Below are 23,481 nucleotides of genomic sequence, written 5' to 3'. Positions count from 1 at the left end.
AATGTTTTATTTATTTATATTTTCATGTCGTTAAGTCGTGATAAGAGAAATAGAAACTCATAATATACATTTACATTAAATTGGAAAAAGTTAGTTTTTATTATTACGACCACTAAATCGGGTGCGACCAAAAGCCCCGTATAACGACAGTATTGGGTAGAATTTCACTGAGCTCCAACTCCCACCCATATATAAGGGGGAGTAAACTCTATTGGAGCCTTTTCCACCCTCTCTCTCTATACTTTCTCTCTAGACCCGTTTTTGCCCCGAATCCGCAACCAAACGCTTCCAAATCGTAAGTCCACTTATCCTAGCTTGTTCTAAACATATTGATTCATGTTTATAGCTTAAAAATCAGACTTAGAAGCTTAGGAAGAGGAGTTTATGGCCTAAGCTCCTCCTTAGGCCGTAAACACCTTAAATGAGGCCAAAATGACCCCAAAATGTCCCTAAAGACTTGGAAATAAATTAAGGGATTAGCCTAGGAGTGTTTGATCAATTAAAACAATCAAATGGGGGTATAAAAGGGAGTTTACGGCCCAGGCATATGCCAAGGCTGTAAACACCTCTTAATCATGTCAAAATGCCCCAAACACACTCCTAAAACACCCTTGGACTTAATACATAAATTAGGGGCTTATCATTTCGGGTTTAAACCATTTAAACACATCAAAATGGAGGGACAAAAGGAGTTTATGGCCCAGGCATGTACCAGGGTCGTAAACACCCCCAAACATGCCAAATGTTAGTTTTAATTCCCCCAAATGGCCTCACACCTCATTATAAATTGCCAGGAAGGTATTTAGGGCTTGAAACTTCAATAAACTCAAAGAATAAGAGTTTATGGCCGTAAACTCCCTTAGGAGTTGTCCCTGGTCCGTAAACTCCATTATGATGCCCTTAAATACCTTAAACCCACTCATGCCTTTTGAGATTGGACCTAGAAAAATCCCACTCTCAAGATTGAAGCCTTAAAACACCCTAGAACCCATCACCATGAGTTTACGGCCGTAAACTCATGGTGAGTAGTCCTTGGGCCGTAAACATGGTATTTAGAGTTTACTCTCGGAGAGTAAATTCCATTCCTAAGCCTTACACACCTTTAGACGCTACCCGGGACACCCAAAACACTTATCCAAAGTGTTTTCCGCTCCTTTGAGTGCATATACGTGTTTAATTAGTATTAAATATACTAATTGTATGTGAAACATATGTTATCATATGTTAAATAGGTCATTGAGTGTGTTCGAGTCCTTACGTGACACCGAACGCCCAAACGGCACCTTCGTCGGATCTACTTACACCAGGTGAGTTCATACCCCTAAATGAACCTTTTAAATGTTTTTATACGTTTTATAGGGGGGATACAAGTTAAACATGCCAGTTATCATGTCAATCATATGTGATTGATAACCCGCATGCACAAGATTTTACCACACTGTACACTGTTTTATCGAGTAGGATACTATAATGGTTTTCAAAAAGGTATTCAATTGTTTCAAAACTCTTACTTATACTATTTTATCTAAATTCATTTTAATCTAGTTTATAAAGGTCCAAAGATTTCTAAAGGTTTTCTTACTTATTTTACCAAGGAATACCAATTGTGATTTTCCCTGAGTATAAAGGTTTTTCCAAGGTTTTCATCAAAGTTCCCTTTTCACGACATATACTTTTACTTGTTAGTTACTGCTGCTTCGCTTTCATTTATTTAAAACTCCTACTTGAATACACATTTCCTTCGCGATACGCTTATACCGGTTATTGTCTCTATATCGCTTATACTTGTAGCCACTTATACTTGATAGACGTTTTTACTTGACTAGTTGTCGTTTCCACTTCGTGATACACTTATACTTGGTACACTTATACTTCACGACTCGGATATTCCACTGTACGCTTATACTTCACAAGTCGGTTATTCCACACTGTACACTTATACTTCACAATATGATTCCACTTGATACACACTCAAGCGTAGTTAGATGTATGCTTGTGCTTGTGTAGATGCATATAAGTAATGATTGAAGGACTTAGGAAGGTTCGTACGCCCTATTTCCTTTTCTTCGTTGAGATGTGGTCTGGTGGGATCGGATGTCCATCCGAAGGTCGTTTGATTCATTAGTTATATGTTATGTATATGAGCATAGACATATAGGTTTGCTCTAGTCAGTTCAGTCATGAGTCTCCACCTCTAGGTCATCACTTACATTAGAAACCCACTACCCACTCTTTGGAAGTCATTACCCACTATTTGGGATGCATCTTCGGGACACGACCTTCTCCGTCGTCTAGTTGGTAACCAGAGTCTCCTGTAGGGAGAGCCGACATTGTGTGTATAGATCTATATGGGATTGAAACCCCCGCACCCTGACTCTAGCTACAGTCCATGGCCCACCAAGCCAAGGGGTGACAAATGTCACATTATATAGACGCTTGTAGGGCGTCTGGTACTCTAGTGTAACAACGGAAAATTTAAAACAAAATTTTCATTTCTTAAAATATATTTCCATCACATAAGTCATCAAGATCCAATGTATCATGTCATAATACAATCATATAAACCCCAAGATCATAAAGCTTCCATCAGTGTGTACAGATCACGCCGATGCCTTCCCACGGTCCTCGCTAGTACCTGAAACACATAACACGAAATCCGTAAGCATAAATGGTTAGTGAGTTCCCCAAAATACAAGTTACGCACATACGCCTTTCCAGGCCCTGACCTTCCGGTCCATGTGTCTCAGGGGACTTCTGTCCCGGCTGGGTAGACCTTCCGGTCCTACCCACGCCAACCTTACGGTCCACAATACAACGCCTTCCGGCCCACAACATATTCGCCTTCCGGCCCATATCAAGCATATCATACATGGCACATATAACAATTAACTTATCACATATAACACATATATCTCATATCATATCCAACCTTCCGGTCACACAATCAACCCTTCCGGGTATAGTATAGTGAGAAGACTCACCGCGAGTATCCCGATAACTCGCGAATCCTGGAAATCACTCGTGCTCGATCCTCCGATCTATAATCCTCCTATAACATCATATGTCTCTTAATTAACACTTTTACCACAAAGGTTGACCACCCCTATCAAGTCAACACTGGTCAACTCTTGGTCAACGGTCAACGGTCAACAGTCAACTTTGACTGGACTCGGCGAGTGCACTAGGGAGACTCGACGAGTCTATACGTATCCACCAACTCTCTTAGGATTCTCTTTTGACACGTCGAGTACTCCCCTGACTCGACGGGTTCCACCTGGCATGAATCGTGGGGCCACCACGACTCAACTCGCCGAGTCTCAAGAACAACTCGGCGAGTCCCAGCTCGACTCAGTCCACCTGGCAACCCTCTCTAACTCTCCCTGACTCACTGAGTCAACTCATAACTCGGCTGGACCACTCACTGAGTGGTCAGGGACATTCTTCATGCTACTCGCCGAGTCTGTTCTTCAGACTAGGCGAGTCCATGCCATGCATCAACTCAAACTTGCTTCTGAGGTCAGATCCGCTCCAACAATTCATAGATCTGGCCCTCCTAAGCTTATTCATCACGTAAAGTTCATGTCTTGGTGCTCATAACACATTCCATGGCTCATAAATGGTGTTTTGACCTTAAGCATAAAGATCCCAATCCAAAACCCCCATGGATCTATAAAAAGTTGGGACAAAGGGACACTCTGGACCTCCAAGGGTCCAGATCCAGAACCTAAGTCACTAAAGGGACCAAGGAAGCACTAGATCTAGCCACAAAAGGCTCAACAAGCCTTAAATCAATATAAACATCAACATAACAGAGAATAGCTCGAAGGTAGTACCTCAAATGTGATGTTCTGGACCTCAAATCTTCAGGAAGTGGCTCCTCTTGATTTCCCTTAGCTATTGCTTCCTTTTCCTTGCAATGTAACACCTCCAAGGTCAATAATGGCTCCTTGCTTTGCTCCAAATGCTCAAACTCGCTAAGGTTTCACTCAGGGGGCTGGTGGGTACAAATGACGGCCTTAAGGCCCTGTAAATAGGTCCCAAACCCGAGAAATTAGGGTTTCATTACACAGCGTGGACTCGCCGAGTCCAGGCGCGAACCCGTGTCCAGAACCGCGATCCTACTCGGCGAGTCTGAGCTCCAACTCGCCGAGTCCCCTCACAAAACACCAAAAACATAAGCATAAAAGATAGCTGGAAATATGGGCTATTACAACTCTCCCCCACTAGAACTAGACTTCGTCCTCGAAGTCTCGCTTTGAGAATAACTCTGGATGCTGCTCACGCATTTCACGCTCCGGCTCCCAGGTCATCTCTGATCCCTTCCGGTGTTGCCACTGAACCAACACCAGGGGTACCTCCTTGTTCCTCAGAACCTTGATTTTCCGATCTCTGATGGCCACTGGTCTCTCGGCATAATTCAGGCTCGTATCCACCTGAATATCCTCTAATGGAACCATTGCCGACTCATCGGCTATACACTTCCTCAGTTGCGACACATGAAAAGTGTCGTGAATCTGCCCCAACTCTGCTGGCAAATCCAAACAATAGGCTACCCGGCCTACCCTCGCGACCACACGGAAAGGACCAATATACCGGGGCCCTAACTTGCCCCTCTTCCTAAATCGAATCACTCCTTTCCAAGGAGAGACCTTCAGGAGAACAAAGTCGCCGACCTGAAACTCAAGCTCGGACCGGCGTCTGTCTGCATAACTCTTCTATCGGCTCTGAGCGGTCAACAACCTCTGTCTAACCTGCTGAATCTGCTCTGCCGTCTGAAGCACGATCTCTGTACTACCCATCACTCTCTGCCCAATCTCTCCCCAACAAATGGGGGTCCGGCATCTCCTCCCGTACAACAGCTCAAAGGGTGGCATACCAATGCTCGAATGATGGCTGTTGTTGTAGGAAAATTATGCCAAGGGTAAATACGCATCCCAGCTACCCCCGAAATCCAACACACATGCTCGAAGCATGTCCTCAAGCGTCTGAATCGTCCGCTCACTCTGACCGTCTGTCTGGGGATGATATGTGGTACTAAAATGCAGTCTAGTACCCAACTCCTCATGAAACTTCTTCTAGAATCTGGAAGTGAAATGCACATCACGGTCTGAAACAATCGAGATCGGCACCCCATGCCGAGATACCACTTCCCTCACATATACCTACACCAATTTCTCTGCTGAAGAACTCTCACTGATGGCAAGGAAGTGAGCTCTCTTCGTCAACCTGTCCACAATCACCCAAATTACATCAACTCCTCTGACAGTCCTTGGCAATTTGGTGATGAAATCCATGGTTATCTGTTCCCACTTCCACTCGGGAACCTCCAATGGCTGCAACTTGCCATGCGGCCTCTGGTGCTCGGCCTTAACCCTACGGCAGGTCAAGCACCTCTCAACAAACCACTCGACGTCCCTTTTCATACAGGGCCACCAATACTCCTTTCTCAAATCCAAATACATCTTTGTGGCCCCCGGATGGATCGAAAATTTCGACCGATGAGCCTCCTCCATCAAAGTGGTACGCGTTCCTCCCACAAACGGCACCCAGATACGCCCCTGAAATGTCATAAGCCCTCGACCACCAGTAACGAATCCTGATACCAAACCAACAACTCGTTCCCTCTTCTGCATCTCAGGTTGCACAGCCTCGGCCTGTGCCCCATGAATGTCATCTAAAATCGGGGTCATCACCGTCAACCTCATACAAATATCTCGGATCGGGGCGCTTTCCGCCCTACGGCTCAACGCGTCGGCTACCACATTAGCCTTACCCGGGTGGTATAGGATCTCACAATCGTAATCCTTTACCACATCCAACCATCTCCTCTGCGGCATATTCAGGTTTGGCTGATCCATCAAGTACTTCAGACTCTTGTGGTCCGTATAGATGGTACACCGAACCCCATAAAGATAATGCAGCCAGATCTTGAGGGCAAACACCACAGCCCCCAATTCCAGGTCATGGGTGGGATATCTCGACTCATGAGGCTTCAATTGCCTCGAAGCATACACTATCACATGCCCCCTCTGCATGAGCACCGCCCCTAATCCCGATATAGAGGCATCACAGTACACCACAAAATCCTCCATCCCTTCCGGGAGTGCAAGTACCGGAGCCTCGCACAATTTCTGACGAAGGGTCTCAAATGAGGACTGCTGCTCCGGTCCCTACGAATATGCAACACGCTTCCGGGTCATCCTAGTAAGTGGCATGGCGATCTTGGAGAAATCCTTGATAAACCTGTGATAATATCCAGCCAAACCCAGAAAGCTCCTGATCTCGATGGGCGATCTCGGCACTTCCCGTCTCATCACCGCCTTTATCTTGGCCGGATCGACCAAAATCCCTTTCTGGTTAACGAGGTGCCCTAGGAACTGGACCTCTCGTAACCAGAAATCACACTTGGAGAATTTGGCATACAGCCTCTCCGATCTCAGAACTCCAAGAATCTCCCTCAAATGTTCCTCGTGCTGCTCCCTAGACCTCGAATATACCAGAATATCATCAATGAATACGATCACCGACCAATCCAGCATCGGCCTGCACACCCTGTTCATGAGATCCATGAACGCAGCTGGGGCATTGGTGAGCCCAAAAGGCATCACCACAAACTCATAATGTCCATAACGAATTCTGAAAGCAGTCTTCTGAATATCTTCATCCCGAACCCTCATCTGATGATATCCCGACCTCAAGTCTATCTTGGAGAACCAAGATGCCCCTGCAACTGATCGAACAGATCGTCGATCCTAGGTAACGGATACCGGTTCTTAACCATCAACTTGTTCAACTCCCGGTAATCGATACACATCCGGTGTGAACCATCCTTTTGCTTGACGAACAAAATCGGCGCTCCCCAAGGTGAGTTACTCGGTCGGATAAACCCCTTCCCCAACAGCTCCTGTAGCTGTGAGGATAACTCCTGCATTTCCGGTGGAGCGAGACGATAAGGCGCCTTGGCGATGGGCGCCGCTCCCGGAACTAAATCGATACGGAACTCCACTTGCCTTTCCGGATGTACACCTGGTAACTCTTCGGGGAACACATCCGAAAACTCGCGTACAACAGGAACGTCATCAACTGAATTGGGCCTCCCCGCGGCCACTCGAGTATCCGTCACGTAGGCTATGAATCCTTTGCAGCCCTGCTGCAAACTCTGCCTCGCCCTGGCAGCCGAACAAAATGCCGACCCACACCGGGTCCTCTCGCCATGCACTGTAAGCACTCCCCCACTAGGGTCTCGAATCGTCACCCGCTGCCCCTCGCAGTCAATAACTGCCCCAAACTTACTCAACCAGTCCATGCCCACAATAACGCAGACATCCCCCATCGCTATAGGAACCAAGTCTATAGGGAATTCGACACCGAAAATCTCGAGCACACATCCTCGAATCACGTCTGCGACATATATCACTTTCTCATTAGCTATGGAAACCCTCAAAGGTCGACTCATCACTTCCCGATCAATACCGAGATGCTGACTAAAATCCAGAGATACGAAAGACCGACTCGCACCCGAGTCAAATAATACTAAAGCAGGTACATAATTCACAAGAAAAGTACCTACGCATAACATAACATAAGCACAACATCTCATAAAAGAATAATAAATACATGAAAGAATACATACCAGCCACAACATCAGGCGCCGCGCGGACCTCCTCCGCAGTCAACTGGAACGCTCTCCCGCGAGCCCTCGGGGCCTCGACCTTCACTGGTCGAGTCTCAGCAGCCCTAGCAGCAGGTGCGGATCCCTGGAGAAGCTGAGGGTACTCGGCCTTCCGATGGCCAGTCTGGTTGCAATGAAAGCAAACCATAAACCCCTTGGGGCAATCCCTAGCAATGTGCCCCTCCTTGCCACACTTGTAGCAAGCACCTGATCGACATATCCCCTCGTGTCCCTTGCCGCACTTTCCGCAAGTGCGGCCCTTCTGACCTCCCGTCCTCGAATCGGCGGACTTAGTCCGCTTGGCTGCCAGCTGAGACTGAGCCGGCCGTCGATCCACCCGTTGAGACTCGGCCTCCTCCCTGGCCTGGGTCTCCAACTCGATCTCGCGCTTCCTGGCATTCGCCTGAAGCTCAGCAAAAGTCTGATATGTCGAGTTCGATACGAACTCCCGGATATCCCTCCTCAACACTCCCAAATACCGGCTCATTCGAGCCTGCTCCGTGGACACCTGCTCGGGGCAGAACATCGCCCTCTCATGAAACTTCCGTGTAATCACCGTGACAGAATCATTACCCTGCTTGAGGGTCAAGAACTCCTGAACCAACCGTTCCCTCTCCACCGGGGGAACGTACTCGTCTCTGAACATAGTGGTAAACCTCTCCCATGTCACAGCTGAAATCTCTGCCAGAGTGAAGTTCGCCGTCACGAACTTCCACCAATCCTTTGCTCCCAGGCGGAGCTGGTTCAAGGCGAACCATACCCTCAGATGCTCTGGACATGAACAAGTGTAGAATCATCCCTTGATATTAGCAATCCATCTCATCGCAGTGATCGGATCCTGCGTCCCGTCAAACTCAGGTGGCTTCGTGTTGCTGAACTCCCGAAATAGCAACGAGTCACCTCCCTGTGGTCTGGCAGCGGCCACAACTGCGGTAGCTGCAGCGGCTGCAACCTCAGTCAACGCGGCGTACCGCTCATCAAATGTCTCCATCAGAGTGGTCTTAGTAGACCCAAACATCTCCGGAATCTCAGCCCGGATCGCTACAGCCACCTCCTCATGAATCATCTGACGAATCTCCTCGTCACTCACACTGCTCGTACTGGGTCTGTGGCGTGGTCCAACCATGATGCCTCTGAAATACATCATAGAAATATCAGAGACTCTGTCGAGCATAATCGCACTCGATAACTCAACCCTACTCAGTCTCCGATACCCAGGGATTCTTACTTGGGTTGCCCACTGACCCGGTGTCTTCGGTAGTACGGGCCCAATACTACCGACTCCACCGCATCAGCATTCACCCCAAGTCCTCCTCCCCAACCTCGGATCATGAGTACTCTATTCCTGCCATGCACTAGCTATCCGCTCGCTCTCGCAGCATCTCATAGCAACAGATTTCCCTAGACTAAGGCATCACAAATCAGGTCACTCTAGTCCTAATGTGAATACCTAGTCTTCTATCATGCATTTCATATCATATCATAACTCATAACACATATTGTAAGGGTATTTTGGGGATTTTACCGTTCGGCCGTTGGCTGATCGTACACACTGCTTCATCCTTGGTTACCACAAAATCGTTTATAAAAATTTTATGATTTTGTTTTTTTTTTGAAATTTTTTCTCAAATCCTCGGTTTGAGTTCAGTTACGCCCGAAGGTGTACCCGAATCCCTGAAACCAAGGCTCTGATACCAACTTGTAACAACGGAAAATTTAAAACAAATTTTTTATTTCTTAAAATATATTTCCATCACATAAGTCATCAAGATCCAATGTATCATGTCATAATACAATCATATAAACCCCAAGATCATAAAGCTTCCATCAGTGTGTACAGATCACGCCGACGCCTTCCCACGGTCCTCGCTAGTACCTGAAACACATAACACGAAATCCGTAAGCATAAATGCTTAGTGAGTTCCCCAAAATACAAGTTACGCACATACGCCTTTCCAGGCCCTGACCTTCCAGTCCATGTGTCTCAGGGGACTTCTGTCCCGGCTGGGTAGACCTTCCGGTCCTACCCACGCCAACCTTACGGTCCACAATACAACGCCTTCCGGCCCACAACATATTCGCCTTCCGGCCCATATCAAGCATATCATACATGGCACATATAACAATTAACTTATCACATATAACACATATATCTCATATCATATCCGACCTTCCGGTCACACAATCAACCCTTCCGGGTATAGTATAGTGAGAAGACTCACCGCGAGTATCCCGATAACTCGCGAATCCTAGAAATCACTCGTGCTCGATCCTCCGAGCTATAATCCTCCTATAACATCATATGTCTCTTAATTAACACTTTTACCTCAAAGGTTGACCACCCCTATCAAGTCAACACTGGTCAACTCTTGGTCAACGGTCAACGCTCAACGGTCAACTTTGACCGGACTCGGCGAGTGCACTAGGGAGACTCGACGAGTCTATACGTATCCACCAACTCTCTTAGGATTCTCTTTTGACACGTCGAGTACTCCCCTGACTCGACGGGTTCCACCTGGCATGAATCGTGGGGCCACCACGACTCAACTCGCCGAGTCTCAAGAACAACTCGGCGAGTCCCAGCTCGACTCAGTCCACCTGGCAATCCTCTCTAACTCTCCCTGACTCACTGAGTCAACTCATAACTCGGCTGGACCACTCACTGAGTGGTCAGGGACATTCTTCATGCTACTCGCCGAGTCTGTTCTTCAGACTCGGCGAGTCCATGCCATGCATCAACTCAAACTTGCTTCTGAGGTCAGATCCGCTCCAACAATTCATAGATCTGGCCCTCCTAAGCTTATTCATCACGTAAAGTTCATGTCTTGGTGCTCATAACACATTCCATGGCTCATAAATGGTGTTTTGACCTTGCAAGATGTATCTTTCATTTGATACTGTTTGCGGTCTGTATTCTCTGTTTTGACCTTGCAAGATGTATCTTTCATTTGATACTGTCTGCGGTGTGTATTCTCTGTTTTGACCTTGCAAGATGTATCTTTCATTTGATACTGTCTGCGGTCTGTAATCACTGTTTTAGACCCTACCAGTTGTACCTTTCATTTGGTACCTTCTGGGGTCTGTGTCTTCTTTTGTTAGACTGAACCAGGCGTGTCATTCGTTCGATACCCTCCTGGAGTCTATGATTCCTTTTCCTTAGTCAGCAGTCCTCACTGCTGAGGCATATGTTATTTCCCCGACTTCTCTTGCTTTCTTTAATAATCAAATTCAATATTTTGATAATGATAGCGATTAAGGGAAAACTACTTTTACCACATAACTCTGTCCAGTCTAGGTAGAAGGCTGCTTTTATTAAAGAAAATATAGGATTTTCTGGAAAGAACTCTAATACACTGAAATCTCTTAAACTACTTCATTATAAGGTTATCTGAATAAAATGTCACTAAATGCTTATGAACTCACCAGCATTTGTAAAAATGCTGATACTCGCTTTTCAAATAACTTGTATTCTCAGGTTAGCATTAGACAGGTACATCCCATGAGCTGTAGATGAAGATAGCTTAGTACCACGCCATATTTATTCTATTACTTGTATTACTTTGATGTACTGTAATGTGAACCATGTAAAACTATTACTATTAATGCAATGTTTTGTTGTACTTTGATTACTATAATGCATGTGTTGTGATACTTGACATGACGTCATCCACCCCGGAACGTTTCCGCTGTTCCGGTTTTGGGGTGTGACAGATTGGTATCAGAGCATTGTTTATAGTGAGCTAAGTATATCAATTCATAAAAGATATACAGCCTATAAATACAAAAGGGATAAGACACTCTGACCAAGAATTATACTTTAAAATATGACCATATTTTTCCAAAGTATAAGAACATCCAAAACCTAAACACTCGAACATAAGTATCACAAGAAGAACAAGAATAAAAGTCTTCGGATGTTGAGCATTACCATCAAACCTGAGCAGTTATGTAATTGTAAGCTGGAATAAATGTAACCTGATCAACTACATTTATTCGAGATGCGATGAACGTGTGCTTGGGAATGATAGTGATGTTGCAACAGGTCTGAAACTTACCAACTAGGAATGCTAGAGCCAAACATAAAGTCAAAATACTATAGGAGTATTTTGGAACACTAAAAGATTCACACTAATCCCCGAATCATAATCTGAAGATAAGAATCAAACAAGAATTAAAATACCATAGGGGTATTTTAGGATCCATAACTAACCTTGTGTGAAGAACTAAAAAGATCCTTATTGATATACCTACAACTACATAGGGTGTACTCCCAAGGTTATATATAATAAGGATCCCATAGGCTAAGAATGTGTGGTTTTGCTCTACTTCCTTTTCCTCGTTGGGATGTGGATATAGGGTAGTATCATATATTCGAAGGCCTATCGGATCTAAGCTATATATGATTTGTATACCCCGTGTAATCGTAGCAGGACTCGATATGGATCATCTAATGAAATGTTAATAATCTCTTAGGATTCTTTAGACATTTCCATTCTCGCACGAACCCCATAGAAAACCCTATCCACTTTAGTGCTTGACAGCAAAGTTGATTCAGGCCCAGAGGAGGTTCATTGAGAAGATTTCCTGTTCGGAAAATAAATGAACTGGGTCGAGACTATTGAATTCACCAAGTGCCTATATCTTTTTAAGGACATCGGTGAGAAATTCTCCTAAACTTCCGAGATTCCCAGTCATCCATCATGAAGTGATGACACCCGGAGTTGGATTCGGAAGTGAGGCGGGGTAGAAATTCAATATGTCTTCACCAGAGAAGAACCCTAGGTAACTACCCGAAGGAAACCAACGCTGATTCCAGTCAAAGATATGAGGCAGACCGAGGGAGCCAGTACATGGAACCCGGGAATTGTCTTTTCCTCGTGTTCGTCACGCTAATACACCCATAAAATAATACAATTTAGTGAGTTAGTGGTTACACTACTCACGCTATGTGTTAGGTAAAATCGTCGTTTCCCGTTGCCAGATACACGATTAGGGCAGATCCCCGCATCTCTATTGAGAGAATTTTAGCCATCTGCCCTTATGAGCCTCTCTTTCCGCAGTTTCGTTCCGAACCGTTCTCAAATCTCTCCAGGCCGGAGAGTGAAACGTTTCCCAGTATAAAGGTAACTTAGTAGGAACGACTCGCATCTTATGGCCTTTTTTCTGATACTCATACACCCACTTCGATTACCAGGACTACATCATAGGGATGTAGGTCGACACTCAGATGACGAGTACCCAAGGCACGGGAAAAATTTATGCCTAATACGTTCAGGACAGAAATGTCCAGGGTTAACCATCGTCTCTCATTACCTTGTATTCCTTTCCGTGTAGGAAAACCATGCCACCGAAGAAGCGTAACCAATCCACAAGGAAGAAACCTGCTCTCTTATTCGATGAAGCTACGTTCCAAGCTGCAGTCTCAGCAGCCGTAGCAGCTGTCATGGCTCACCTGAATGCTAACACCGCAAATGTTAGCAAGGGCCCTGTCGGGATTTCCAATCCTGACGATGGACAGCAGCAACCAACACTTTCATACCCAGCCACCCAAGAACCTCACTCAAACCCACTGAAGAGAAAGATCAAGATCGAGGAGGGAAGTACCTCGGCTCAAGGACCTTTCGAAGGGCAACAAGCTGAGACAGTCAGTATCCCTGCTAACCCTCCCATCCCTACGCCTAGGAGACCATACTTAGGAAACCTTCCCCATTGCAGCAAGTGCAGCTACCATCATCATGGTGTCTGCTGGGAGCTCTATTGTGCTAGGTGCCACATGTTGGGGCATACTGCTCGCATCTGCAGAACCCCGGTTGAGTTCATTACACCAACCGCCAATGTGGTGACCTGTACAGTTTGCCACTTATGTGGTGAAATGGGACACTTAAAGAAGGACTACCCAACCGAAGGGAAAGACAAAGACAATAGAGGAACCTAACTCTAATGCTTTGGGAGAAGCATCAAGGAACCTGGTAGATTTTTGGTACGTCTCTCGATCCCAGATAACTAACCGAGAGCATTAAAAGACTAATTCAAATGTAAATATTTTCTCCAGTAAGGTGAAAGTCGTAGCACTGTTATAAAATTTAAAATTCATCAGGTAAAACTATAATGGCTAAACATATACGTTACGACCATGTATAGTTAAGATGGATAGACCTAGAGTGAGCGAATGCCGCCTCATTTCCTATTCCTCGTTGGGTTGTGGATTTAGGGCGGAGTCGCTCAGTCAACAGTCCTCCCCACCTTAAGTATACATGACTAATATATGTTAGGCGATTATAGAAACGCCTCGTGAAAATCCATTCATGAAAAGGTACTCTACTCGGAAAGACTTAGAAATCTCTATAGTTCCGCGTCGACTCTATCGGTCCAAGTATCCGCGGTAGTGATACATAGGACGAAACCCAAGACGCCTAGAACTTGTGTGCCTGTTCGGCACATTACTCTATCGATCTTCATTATATATCATGTCGGAGTGTGCCAACTTCGATGACTCTATTGATCATGGTTTGACTTCGTGCAACCATGTGTACATCCTTAATGCTGTGTAAAAAGAACTTTCTCCGTAGCCATGTCGGCAAATAAAGGTTCTTCTAAACCTAAACATAATGCAAATAACTAAACCTAATGCGATCCGTCAATCGTCCCTCTTATCTCAAACCTTCCAAAGTACCCAAGAGAGGGTACCGTACGCTGTTGACCGACCCCTCGTAGTCAGATAGACACTGAAGTGAAAGACGCTGCAGATACTCTAGAAGACGACCACCAACCGAAGCATACTCCGTAGATTCCCCAGAAAGACCCTTCGCACCTTGCACGTCAGGTTCGTAATCATAGAGATTAGAACTCATAAGGAATGACCACTATAACCAAGTATATGCGCAATGGTGGTATATAATTGAGATCAAAAAAGATTTAAGGTGTGTGTTTCCTCCCTACTCCCTGTTCCTCGTTGGGTTGTGGGTTTGGAGTGGAGTCGCACAGCTGAACATCCTACCGACCTCAATTATATACTGCTTACATACGCCTAGTATTAGTGGTTAGGCTAGGTATGAGCTCTACCATGAACCTCTTAGTGAGACCCTTCATCCTATTCCATAAAAAAGGAGCCAGAGTCAAGAGAATCACTGCAGGTTGAGCTATTAAAGTTCCGAGTGATGAGACCCTATACTCACTAGATTTGACCTAGACCGAGAAAACTCAGAAGCTTCGGAAGAGTAGTTGTAGTATATGCTCGCACTACTCAGGCACTTCGTCCACCCTGTTATAGACGAATAGTGCCTATCATCCTCCACCCTCTTGCATGGAGGAAATCGTCGTCGCCCTGTAGACGATAGACTTCATTCTCCGAAGAGAACACTAGGGTACCGAGAACCACAGGATAACATTCGCAGCCAAGAATACTTGGTCAAAGTGCAAGAGTAGCAATGTTAAATCTCGTGACCCAGATCCCGAAGAGATTATCGACTGGACGCCAGCCCAGGTGTCAGTCGAGGGGTTATGCAGGAACATGCGCTTTCCGCATTGAAATAAACCAAAGTCTTGGAAAATCCTTGGACTACTAGGTGTTCCACGAATACTATCTCACGCAGAGATAGTAGAACCACCTCCCGAGATAGTCCAGCACTCGTCTAGTGAAACCCTATCTCCCCGACCCTCAGGGTTTCCGTATCTCAAGATTCCTTAGTGCAGGTTCATTTTGCACAAGCTTGAGATAGACACTCTACAACAAATAGATAACCATAGCCACGCAACCCACTCGACGATCTGGAAAGTCTCTAACAACCAGTTGTCAGGAAACGCGAAACAAAAGACCACCCGAGCTCCCTAAGAACCAACCTGAAGGACCACACACAGTACGAGTAAGAACATTAGGAACTTCGGAATGACAATCACACCAGTGATGATCTTGCCATAGAAGTACACTATGTTCTAAGTGCTGAAAAGCTCTACCATTCCGAGAGCTTAGGACCATATGAGGATTCTCATGGAGATTTGGTCCAACCCTCGTCAGACCACTACTACTTTTGGATATTCCACAAGCTTCACACCTCGATCGATCCACTTCTTAGACTTGATATGCGATTACCCGACGTCACTCTTCGTATCCCACTCATATTGATAGGGACCATTGAGAACCCTAACCTCGTAGGTACACCAGTCGGAACCCACTAGCTACCGAGACGGAATCCACATCCCGTAGGTGAAGGTTTGTGAGATGACCAACACCGACCAAAGATTCACAGGGGAATGCGAGGACAAACATAATAAGAAGTATCCTCCTGCCTCTACTCGGTTATTCATACCTACTTCCTTGCCTAGACCTGAATTTCGGGACGAAATTCCCTCTAACGGGGGGATGATGTGACAACCCAAAGTTATTCCGTTACATTACCCCGTTACCGTTAACGGAATATTCAACTGTATAAAAGTTCCGTTAATTAGAGGTCGTCAAATAAATAAATGCTTTATTTATTTATATTTTCATGTCGTTAAGTCGTGATAAGAGAAATGGAAACTCATAATATACATTTCCATTAAATTGGAAAAAGTTAGTTTTTATTATTACGACCACAAAATCGGGTGCGACCAAAAGCCCCGTATAACGACAGTATCGGGTAGAATTTCACTGAGCTCCAACTCCCACCCATATATATGGGGGAGTAAACTCCATTGGAGCCTTTTCCACCCTCTCTCTCTATACTTTCTCTCTAGACCCGTTTTCACCCCGAATCCGCAACCAAACGCTTCCAAATCGTAAGTCCACTTATCCTAGCTAGTTCTAAACATATTGATTTGTGTTGATAGCTAAAAAATTGGACTTAGAAGCTAAGGAAGAGGAGTTTACATCCTAAGCTCCTCCTTAGGCCGTAAACACCTTAAATGAGGCCAAAATGACCCCAAAATGTCCCTAAAGACTTGGAAATAAATTAAGGGATTAGCCTAGGAGTGTTTGATCAATTAAAACAATAAAATTGGGGTATAAAAGGGAGTTTACGGCCCAGGCATATGCCAAGGCCGTAAACACCTCTTAATCATGTCAAAATGCCCCAAACACACTCCTAAAACACCCTTGGACTTAATACATAAATTAGGGGCTTATCATTTCGGGTTTAAACCATTTAAACACATCAAAATGGAGGGACAAAAGGAGTTTACGGCCCAGGCATGTACCAGGGCCGTAAACACCCCCAAACATGCCCAAATGTTAGTTTTAATTCCCCCAAATGGCCTCACACCTCATTATAAATTGCCAGGAAGGTATTTAGGGCTTGAAACTTCACTAAACTCAAAGAATAAGAGTTTACGGCCGTAAACTCCCTTAGGAGTTGTCCCTGGTCCGTAAACTCCATTATGATGCCCTTAAATACCTTAAACCCACTCATGCCTTTTGAGATTGGACCTAGAAAAATCCCACTATCAAGATTGAAGCCTTAAAACACCCTAGAACCCATCACCATGAGTTTACGGCCGTAAACTCATGGTGAGTAGTCCTTGGGCCGTAAACATGGTATTTAGAGTTTACTCTCGGAGAGTAAACTCCATTCCTAAGCCGTACACACCTTTAGACGCTACCCATGACACCCCAAACACTTATCCAAAGTGTTTTCCGCTCCTTTGAGTGCATATACGTGTTTAATTAGTATTAAATATACTAATTGTATGTGAAACATATGTTATCATATGTTAAATAGGTCATTGAGTGTGTTCAAGTCCTTACGTGACATCGAACGCCCAAACGGCACCTTCGTCGGATCTACTTACACCAGGTGAGTTCATACCCCTGAATGAACCTTTTAAATGTTTTTATACGTTTTATAGGGGGGGAACACAAGTTAAACATGCCAGTTATCATGTCAATCATATGTGATTGATAACCCGCAAGCACAAGATTTTACCACACTGTACACTGTTTTACCGAGTAGGATACTATAATGGTTTTCAAAAAGGTATTCAATTGTTTCAAAACTCTTACTTATATTGTTTTATCTAAATTCATTTTAATCTAGTTTATAAAGGTCCAAAGATTTCTAAAGGTTTTCTAACTTATTTTACCAAAGAATACCAATTGTGATTTTCCCTGAGTATAAAGGTTTTTCCAAGGTTTTCATCAAAGTTCCCTTTTCACGACATATACTTTTACTTGTTAGTTACTGCTGTTTCGCTTTCATTTATTTAAAACTCCTACTTGAATACGCATTTCCTTCGCGATACGCTTATACCGGTTATTGTTTCTATATCGCTTATACTTGTAGCCACTTATACTTGATAGTCGTTTTTACTTCACCAGTTGTCGTTTCCACTTCGTGATACACTTATACTTCACAATTCGATTATCCCACACTGTACACTTATACTTCATGACTCGGATATTCCACTGTACGCTTATACTTCACAAGTCGGTTATTCCACACTATACACTTATACTTCACGATATGATTCCACTTGATACACACTCAAGCGTAGTTAGATGTATTCCTGTGCTTGTGTAGATGCATATAAGTAATGATTGAAGGACTTAGGAAGGTTCGTCCGCCCTATTTCCTTTTCTTTGTTGAGATGTGGTCTGGTGGAATCGGATGTCCATCCGAAGGTCGTTTGATTCATTAGTTATATTTTATGTATATGAGCATAGACATATAGGTTTGCTCTAGTTAGTTCAGTCATGAGTCTCCACCTCTAGTTCAGCCCTTACATTAGAAACCCACTACCCACTGTGTGGAAGTCATTACCCACTATTTGGGATGCATCTTCGGGACACGGCCTTCTCCGTCGTCTAGTTGGTAACCAGAGTCTCCTGTAGAGAGAGCAGACATTGTGTGTATAGATCTATAGGGGATTGACACCCCCGCACCCTGACTGCTAGCTACAGTCCACGGCCCACCAAGCCAAGGGGTGACAAATGTCACATTATATAGACACTTGTAGGGCATCTGGTACTCTAGTGTCGGTTAGTATGGTTACGAGTATCCCGGGTTACCTTATAATTCATGGCCTTAAGGTAACAATATTCACCGACAATTTACACTGTATGTTGGTAAATCATTTTCAGAGTCACACTGTTTTGACCTTGCGAGATGTATCTTTCATTTGATACTGTCTGCGGTCTATATCCTCTGTTTTGACCTTGCAAGATGTATCTTTCATTTGATACTGTCTGCGGTCTGTATTCTCTGTTTTGACCTTGCAAGATGTATCTTTCATTTGATACTGTCTGCGGTCTGTATTCTCTGTTTTGACCTTGCAAGATGTATCTTTCATTTGATACTGTCTGCGGTCTGTAATCACTGTTTTAGACCCTACTAGTTGTACCTTTCATTTGGTACCTTCTGGGGTCTATGTCTTCTTTTGTTAGACTGAACCAGGTGTGTCGTTCGTTCGATACCCTCCTGGAGTCTATGATTCCTTTTCCTTAGTCAGCAGTCGTCACTGCTGAGGCATATGTTATTTCCCTGACTTCTCTTGCTTTCTTTAATAATCAAATTCAGTATTTTGATAATGATAGCGATTAAGGGAAAACTACTTTTACCACATAACTCTATCCAGTCTTGGTAGAAGGCTGCTTTTATTAAAGAGAATATAGGATTTTCTGGAAAGAACTCTAATACACTGAAATCTCTTAAACTACTTCATTATAAGGTTATCTGAATAAAATGTCACTAAATGCTTATGAACTCACCAGCATTTGTAAAAATGCTGATACTCGCTTTTCAAATAACTTGTATTCTCAGGTTAGCATTAGACAGGTACATCCCAGGAGTTGTTGATGAAGATAGCTTAGTACCACGCCGTATTTATTCTATTACTTGTATTACTTTGATGTACTATAATGTGAACGATGTAAAACTATTACTATTAATGCAATGTGTTGTTGTACTTTGATTACTATAATGCATGTGTTGTGATACTTGACATAACGTTATCTACCCTAGAACGTTTCCGCCGTTCCGGTTTTGTGGTGTGACAGGTGGTGGGTTCTTGGATGCCAAAGGGTCATAAAAGGCACACGGGAAGGTTCTAGGGTTGATTTCATGGCTTAGGAAGTGATTGGGACTCTAAATGACCTTGGATAAGAGTTTACGGTCTATGAAGATGTTCTTCGGAAGTTTACTACCTTAAACTCGAGTTTACTACCTTAAACATGAGTTTACTACCTTAAACACGAGTTTACTACCTTAAACTCGAGTTTACTACCTTAAACACGAGTTTACTACCTTAAACGTGAGTTTACTACCTTAAACACGAGTTTACTACCTTAAACTCGAGTTTACTACCTTAAACTCATGTTTGTCCATGATTCATGAGTTTTGGTGGTTGAAAGATAAGCATTCTAAGTTCTTGACCCATTTCTAAGTCATACAAGGTGTTAAGGGCACTTTAACACCCATTAGATGAGTTTAAGGTCTAAGGAGATGAGTTTAAGGTCTAAGGAGATGAGTTTACGGTCTAAGAATGTTCTTGGACCGTAAACTCAAGCTTGTCCCATTTGTGTAAGATTTGGTGCATTTCTTGAAGGATTATAAGGTTCTAAACTCTCATGGAAGCTTGTTGGAGGTGTTTAGGGGCAAACTAACACCTTAAATTGAGTTTACTCCCCAAGAATAGGTGTTTACGGTCCATGCATGTGCTTGGGCCATAAAATCATGCTTATGCCCCAAATGAAGAGTTAAAGGTGTTCTAAGTCCATGCAAACAAGTCCGTAGGTCATATCTAGGCTCTAAATGAGTTTTGGAAGGGTTTTAAGGCTCAAAACCCCTCATTACATGTGTTCACAGCCTAAGGAGGTTCTAGGACCTCAAACATATGTTTATAGTCCTATTCCTCATATTTTTCACGATTTTGAAGGCCAAAGGTGTTATATTAGAAGCTAGGATAGTTACCTTGACGATTTGGAGCTCGTTTTGGATGATTTTGGATTGATTTCGGTTTTTAAAGAGAGAAAGTAGAGAGAGAGAGTAGATAGAGAGTGGAAAGGCTTCAAATGAGGCTCTCTCAACTTTATATATGCTCAAGGTTTAGGACACGGTGGAATTCTACCCGATACTGTTGATAAGCGGGGATTTTGGTCGTACCCGATTTAATTATTTTTATAACTTGACGGAATAAAACTAAAATTTTTCTAAATAAAAATTTGGGGTGTTTCCACGAGATTCTAATGCGTTTGGACAATTATTAAGTCATAAACAAACTCAAAATGACTTAATTTAGAAACGAAACGGAAATAATTTAAGATGACGAATTTTTTTAACGACGGAACGGGTTACGACAGCGGAACGAACTTCGGGTTGTCACATTATCCCCCCGTTAGAGGGAATTTCGTCCCGAAATTCAAAGATTAGGATACAGTTCATGAATTGAAAAGAGATATGGATGAATCTATTGCTTCGGGTCTTCACGCTCCCAAGTGGAATCGGGTCTCTGCTTAACATTCCAACGAACCCTCACTATTGGGATGTGGCTTTGTTTCGTACGTTTGATTTCTCGATCCATGATCTCAATTTGTTCGTCCATGGGGGTTCAGTCTTTCGTTGATTTCGGTCTCATCAAAGGATTTGCTAAGGTTTCGTCAGGTAGACACTTCTTAAGAATAGAGACGTGTAATACCGGATGGATGTTACTAAGTTCTGAGGGTAGTCGGAGTTTGTAGGCTACGGGATTGATTCTAATGAGGATTTTGAAAAGTTCTATGTACTTCGGGATACGTGTTTCAGAATGTAATATACTTTCTCTCTCATCGTTAGCTATCTCGATGGTAGACGTTTCAGTTACTAGTTGAGGGCTAAGTTTACGAAGAAGTTCAAATGAATAGCTAAAAGATTATCTTTCAGTACTAGAATCGAAAAGGATTGCAAGCATAAAGGTTGTCGAAGAGGAATATACCTGTGGCAATAGTGGGGTCGGCGGCTGCCTCAATTTGTCCTATAGCTAGGACTCTTCCAGTGTTTCCAGATGTTGCTGCCTTAGGGTAGTTTCGCTTGTAATGTCCGACTTCTCCACAACTATAACAGGTCTGACCGATACCAGCTCCGGAAGCTTGACTAGTTGATTGGGTTGGTGCTCTGCAGCTTTGCGCGAGGTGACCCTCTTGGCCACAGTTCTTACAAAACTTTGCACGACACGGGCCAGGGATACGATGGTGGTAACTGCACCTATTGCACCACAGAAGGATACCGACATATCCGGTGATATGTTCTTGGGCTGAGGAACTGACAACAGAAACAACAACAGGGGTAGTAGCAACATGGATTGCCACTATCTGTTGTTTCTTCGAGGACTTCGGGGAAGAGTGGCTCTTCTTCTTCTTCTTCCAAAACTTTCTTTTCTCACCACTCTTCTCTGTCGGCTTAGGAGTGGTGGCCGCTTCCTCTGGGTCATCACTATGGTCGATCAAGGTTTGCGCTAGGCACTTGGCGCTGTCATAGGTATCCGGCTTTGCAGCTAAAACGTTCCCTTTGGTTGGCTGGGTCAATCCCCAGATGAACCTCTCAACCTACTTACTCTCCGAGGTAATCATTCCCGGACAGAGTAATGCCAGGTCATCGAATCTGGATGTGTAGGCGGCGATATCGAAACCCTTCATCTTCAGGTTCCAGAGCTCATGCTCTAGCTTCTATATTTCTCCCCGAGGGCAGTATTCCGCGAACAGAAGTTCGTTCATAACTTCCCAACCCATAGCATTTGCTACAGGTAAAGTTAAGGATTTGATTCGGCCGTTCCACCAAGTCATAGCTTTATCAATGAGCGTGTAGGCGGCAAATTTCACCTTGTCAGATTCCGAACATGCACAAATCTCGAAGATAGATTCGATTTTCTCTAACCACCTAGTTAGAGCAGTGACACTCCCTGTGCCATCGAAGAATGTGGGTTTTGCGTTCATAAAGTCTTTATAGGAACACTCCTTCTGGTGTCCCTGGCTACCTTCCTGGTTTTCGGGCTGGGGACCACCTGTTGATCCACCGAGGTTTATGTGAGATAAGGCGGCTGCCACCGCGGCAGCAACAGCTGCCTGAATGCGACATGATCAAATTGAGGAGGAGGTGGTGGAGGCGAAGGGTTGTTGTTGTTGTTCTTTGAGCTGGGTCTTTTCCTAGGAGGCATCTTGATCTAGAATAGTCAGGAAAGAGAGGATCATAAGTCCTCTGAATTGAGCCAAGAGATATGATACAAGGGATATCTCATTACGACAGATATAGAATTCCATTAAGCGATAAAGCAGGAAGGAGTTATCAAAGCAGATAAACTATCGCTAAAGGAATGATCAAGGAACAATGCTTGAATAAGGATTTCTACAACGGGTTGGATCGAGAAATACTCCCATAGTATTTCATGATTTGTTGCAGCGACGACTCGTTGTTTGGGTATTGGGTAAGTTTTAGGCATGCTGCGTACCACAGTCACTCCCAAGCACATGTTGGCCATCTCTCGAATGAATATAGTTGGCCAGGCTATATTGATCCTAGACACGACTACATAACTGCCCAGGTTTAACCGCAGCGTACAACACCCATTTACTTATGTTTCGTTCTATTTGTAGTTACGGATTTCAATGGTTAGGTATACTTGTATACTTTCAAAAATACTTATATTTTAAGGTATACTTTTAGTTCAGAGCACTTAGGCCCCTTAGTGTTTATAGTCTTATACCATGTAAGGTTTGGTATACTAGTTCACTATAAACAAGGGCTCTGATACCAATCTTTTACACCCCGAAAACCTAAGGCGGAATCATTTCCGGGGTGGACTCCACGTTGAGTATCAAATCCAATGTACATAGTAAGCATAGTAAACACAAAACATTACATTAAATA

This window comes from Lactuca sativa, chromosome 4 (genome assembly GCF_002870075.4).
Source record: "Lactuca sativa cultivar Salinas chromosome 4, Lsat_Salinas_v11, whole genome shotgun sequence".
In the NCBI taxonomy this organism is placed as follows: domain Eukaryota; kingdom Viridiplantae; phylum Streptophyta; class Magnoliopsida; order Asterales; family Asteraceae; genus Lactuca; species Lactuca sativa.
The sequence above is the reverse complement of the archived record's forward strand: the minus strand, read 5'-3'. Positions refer to the sequence as shown.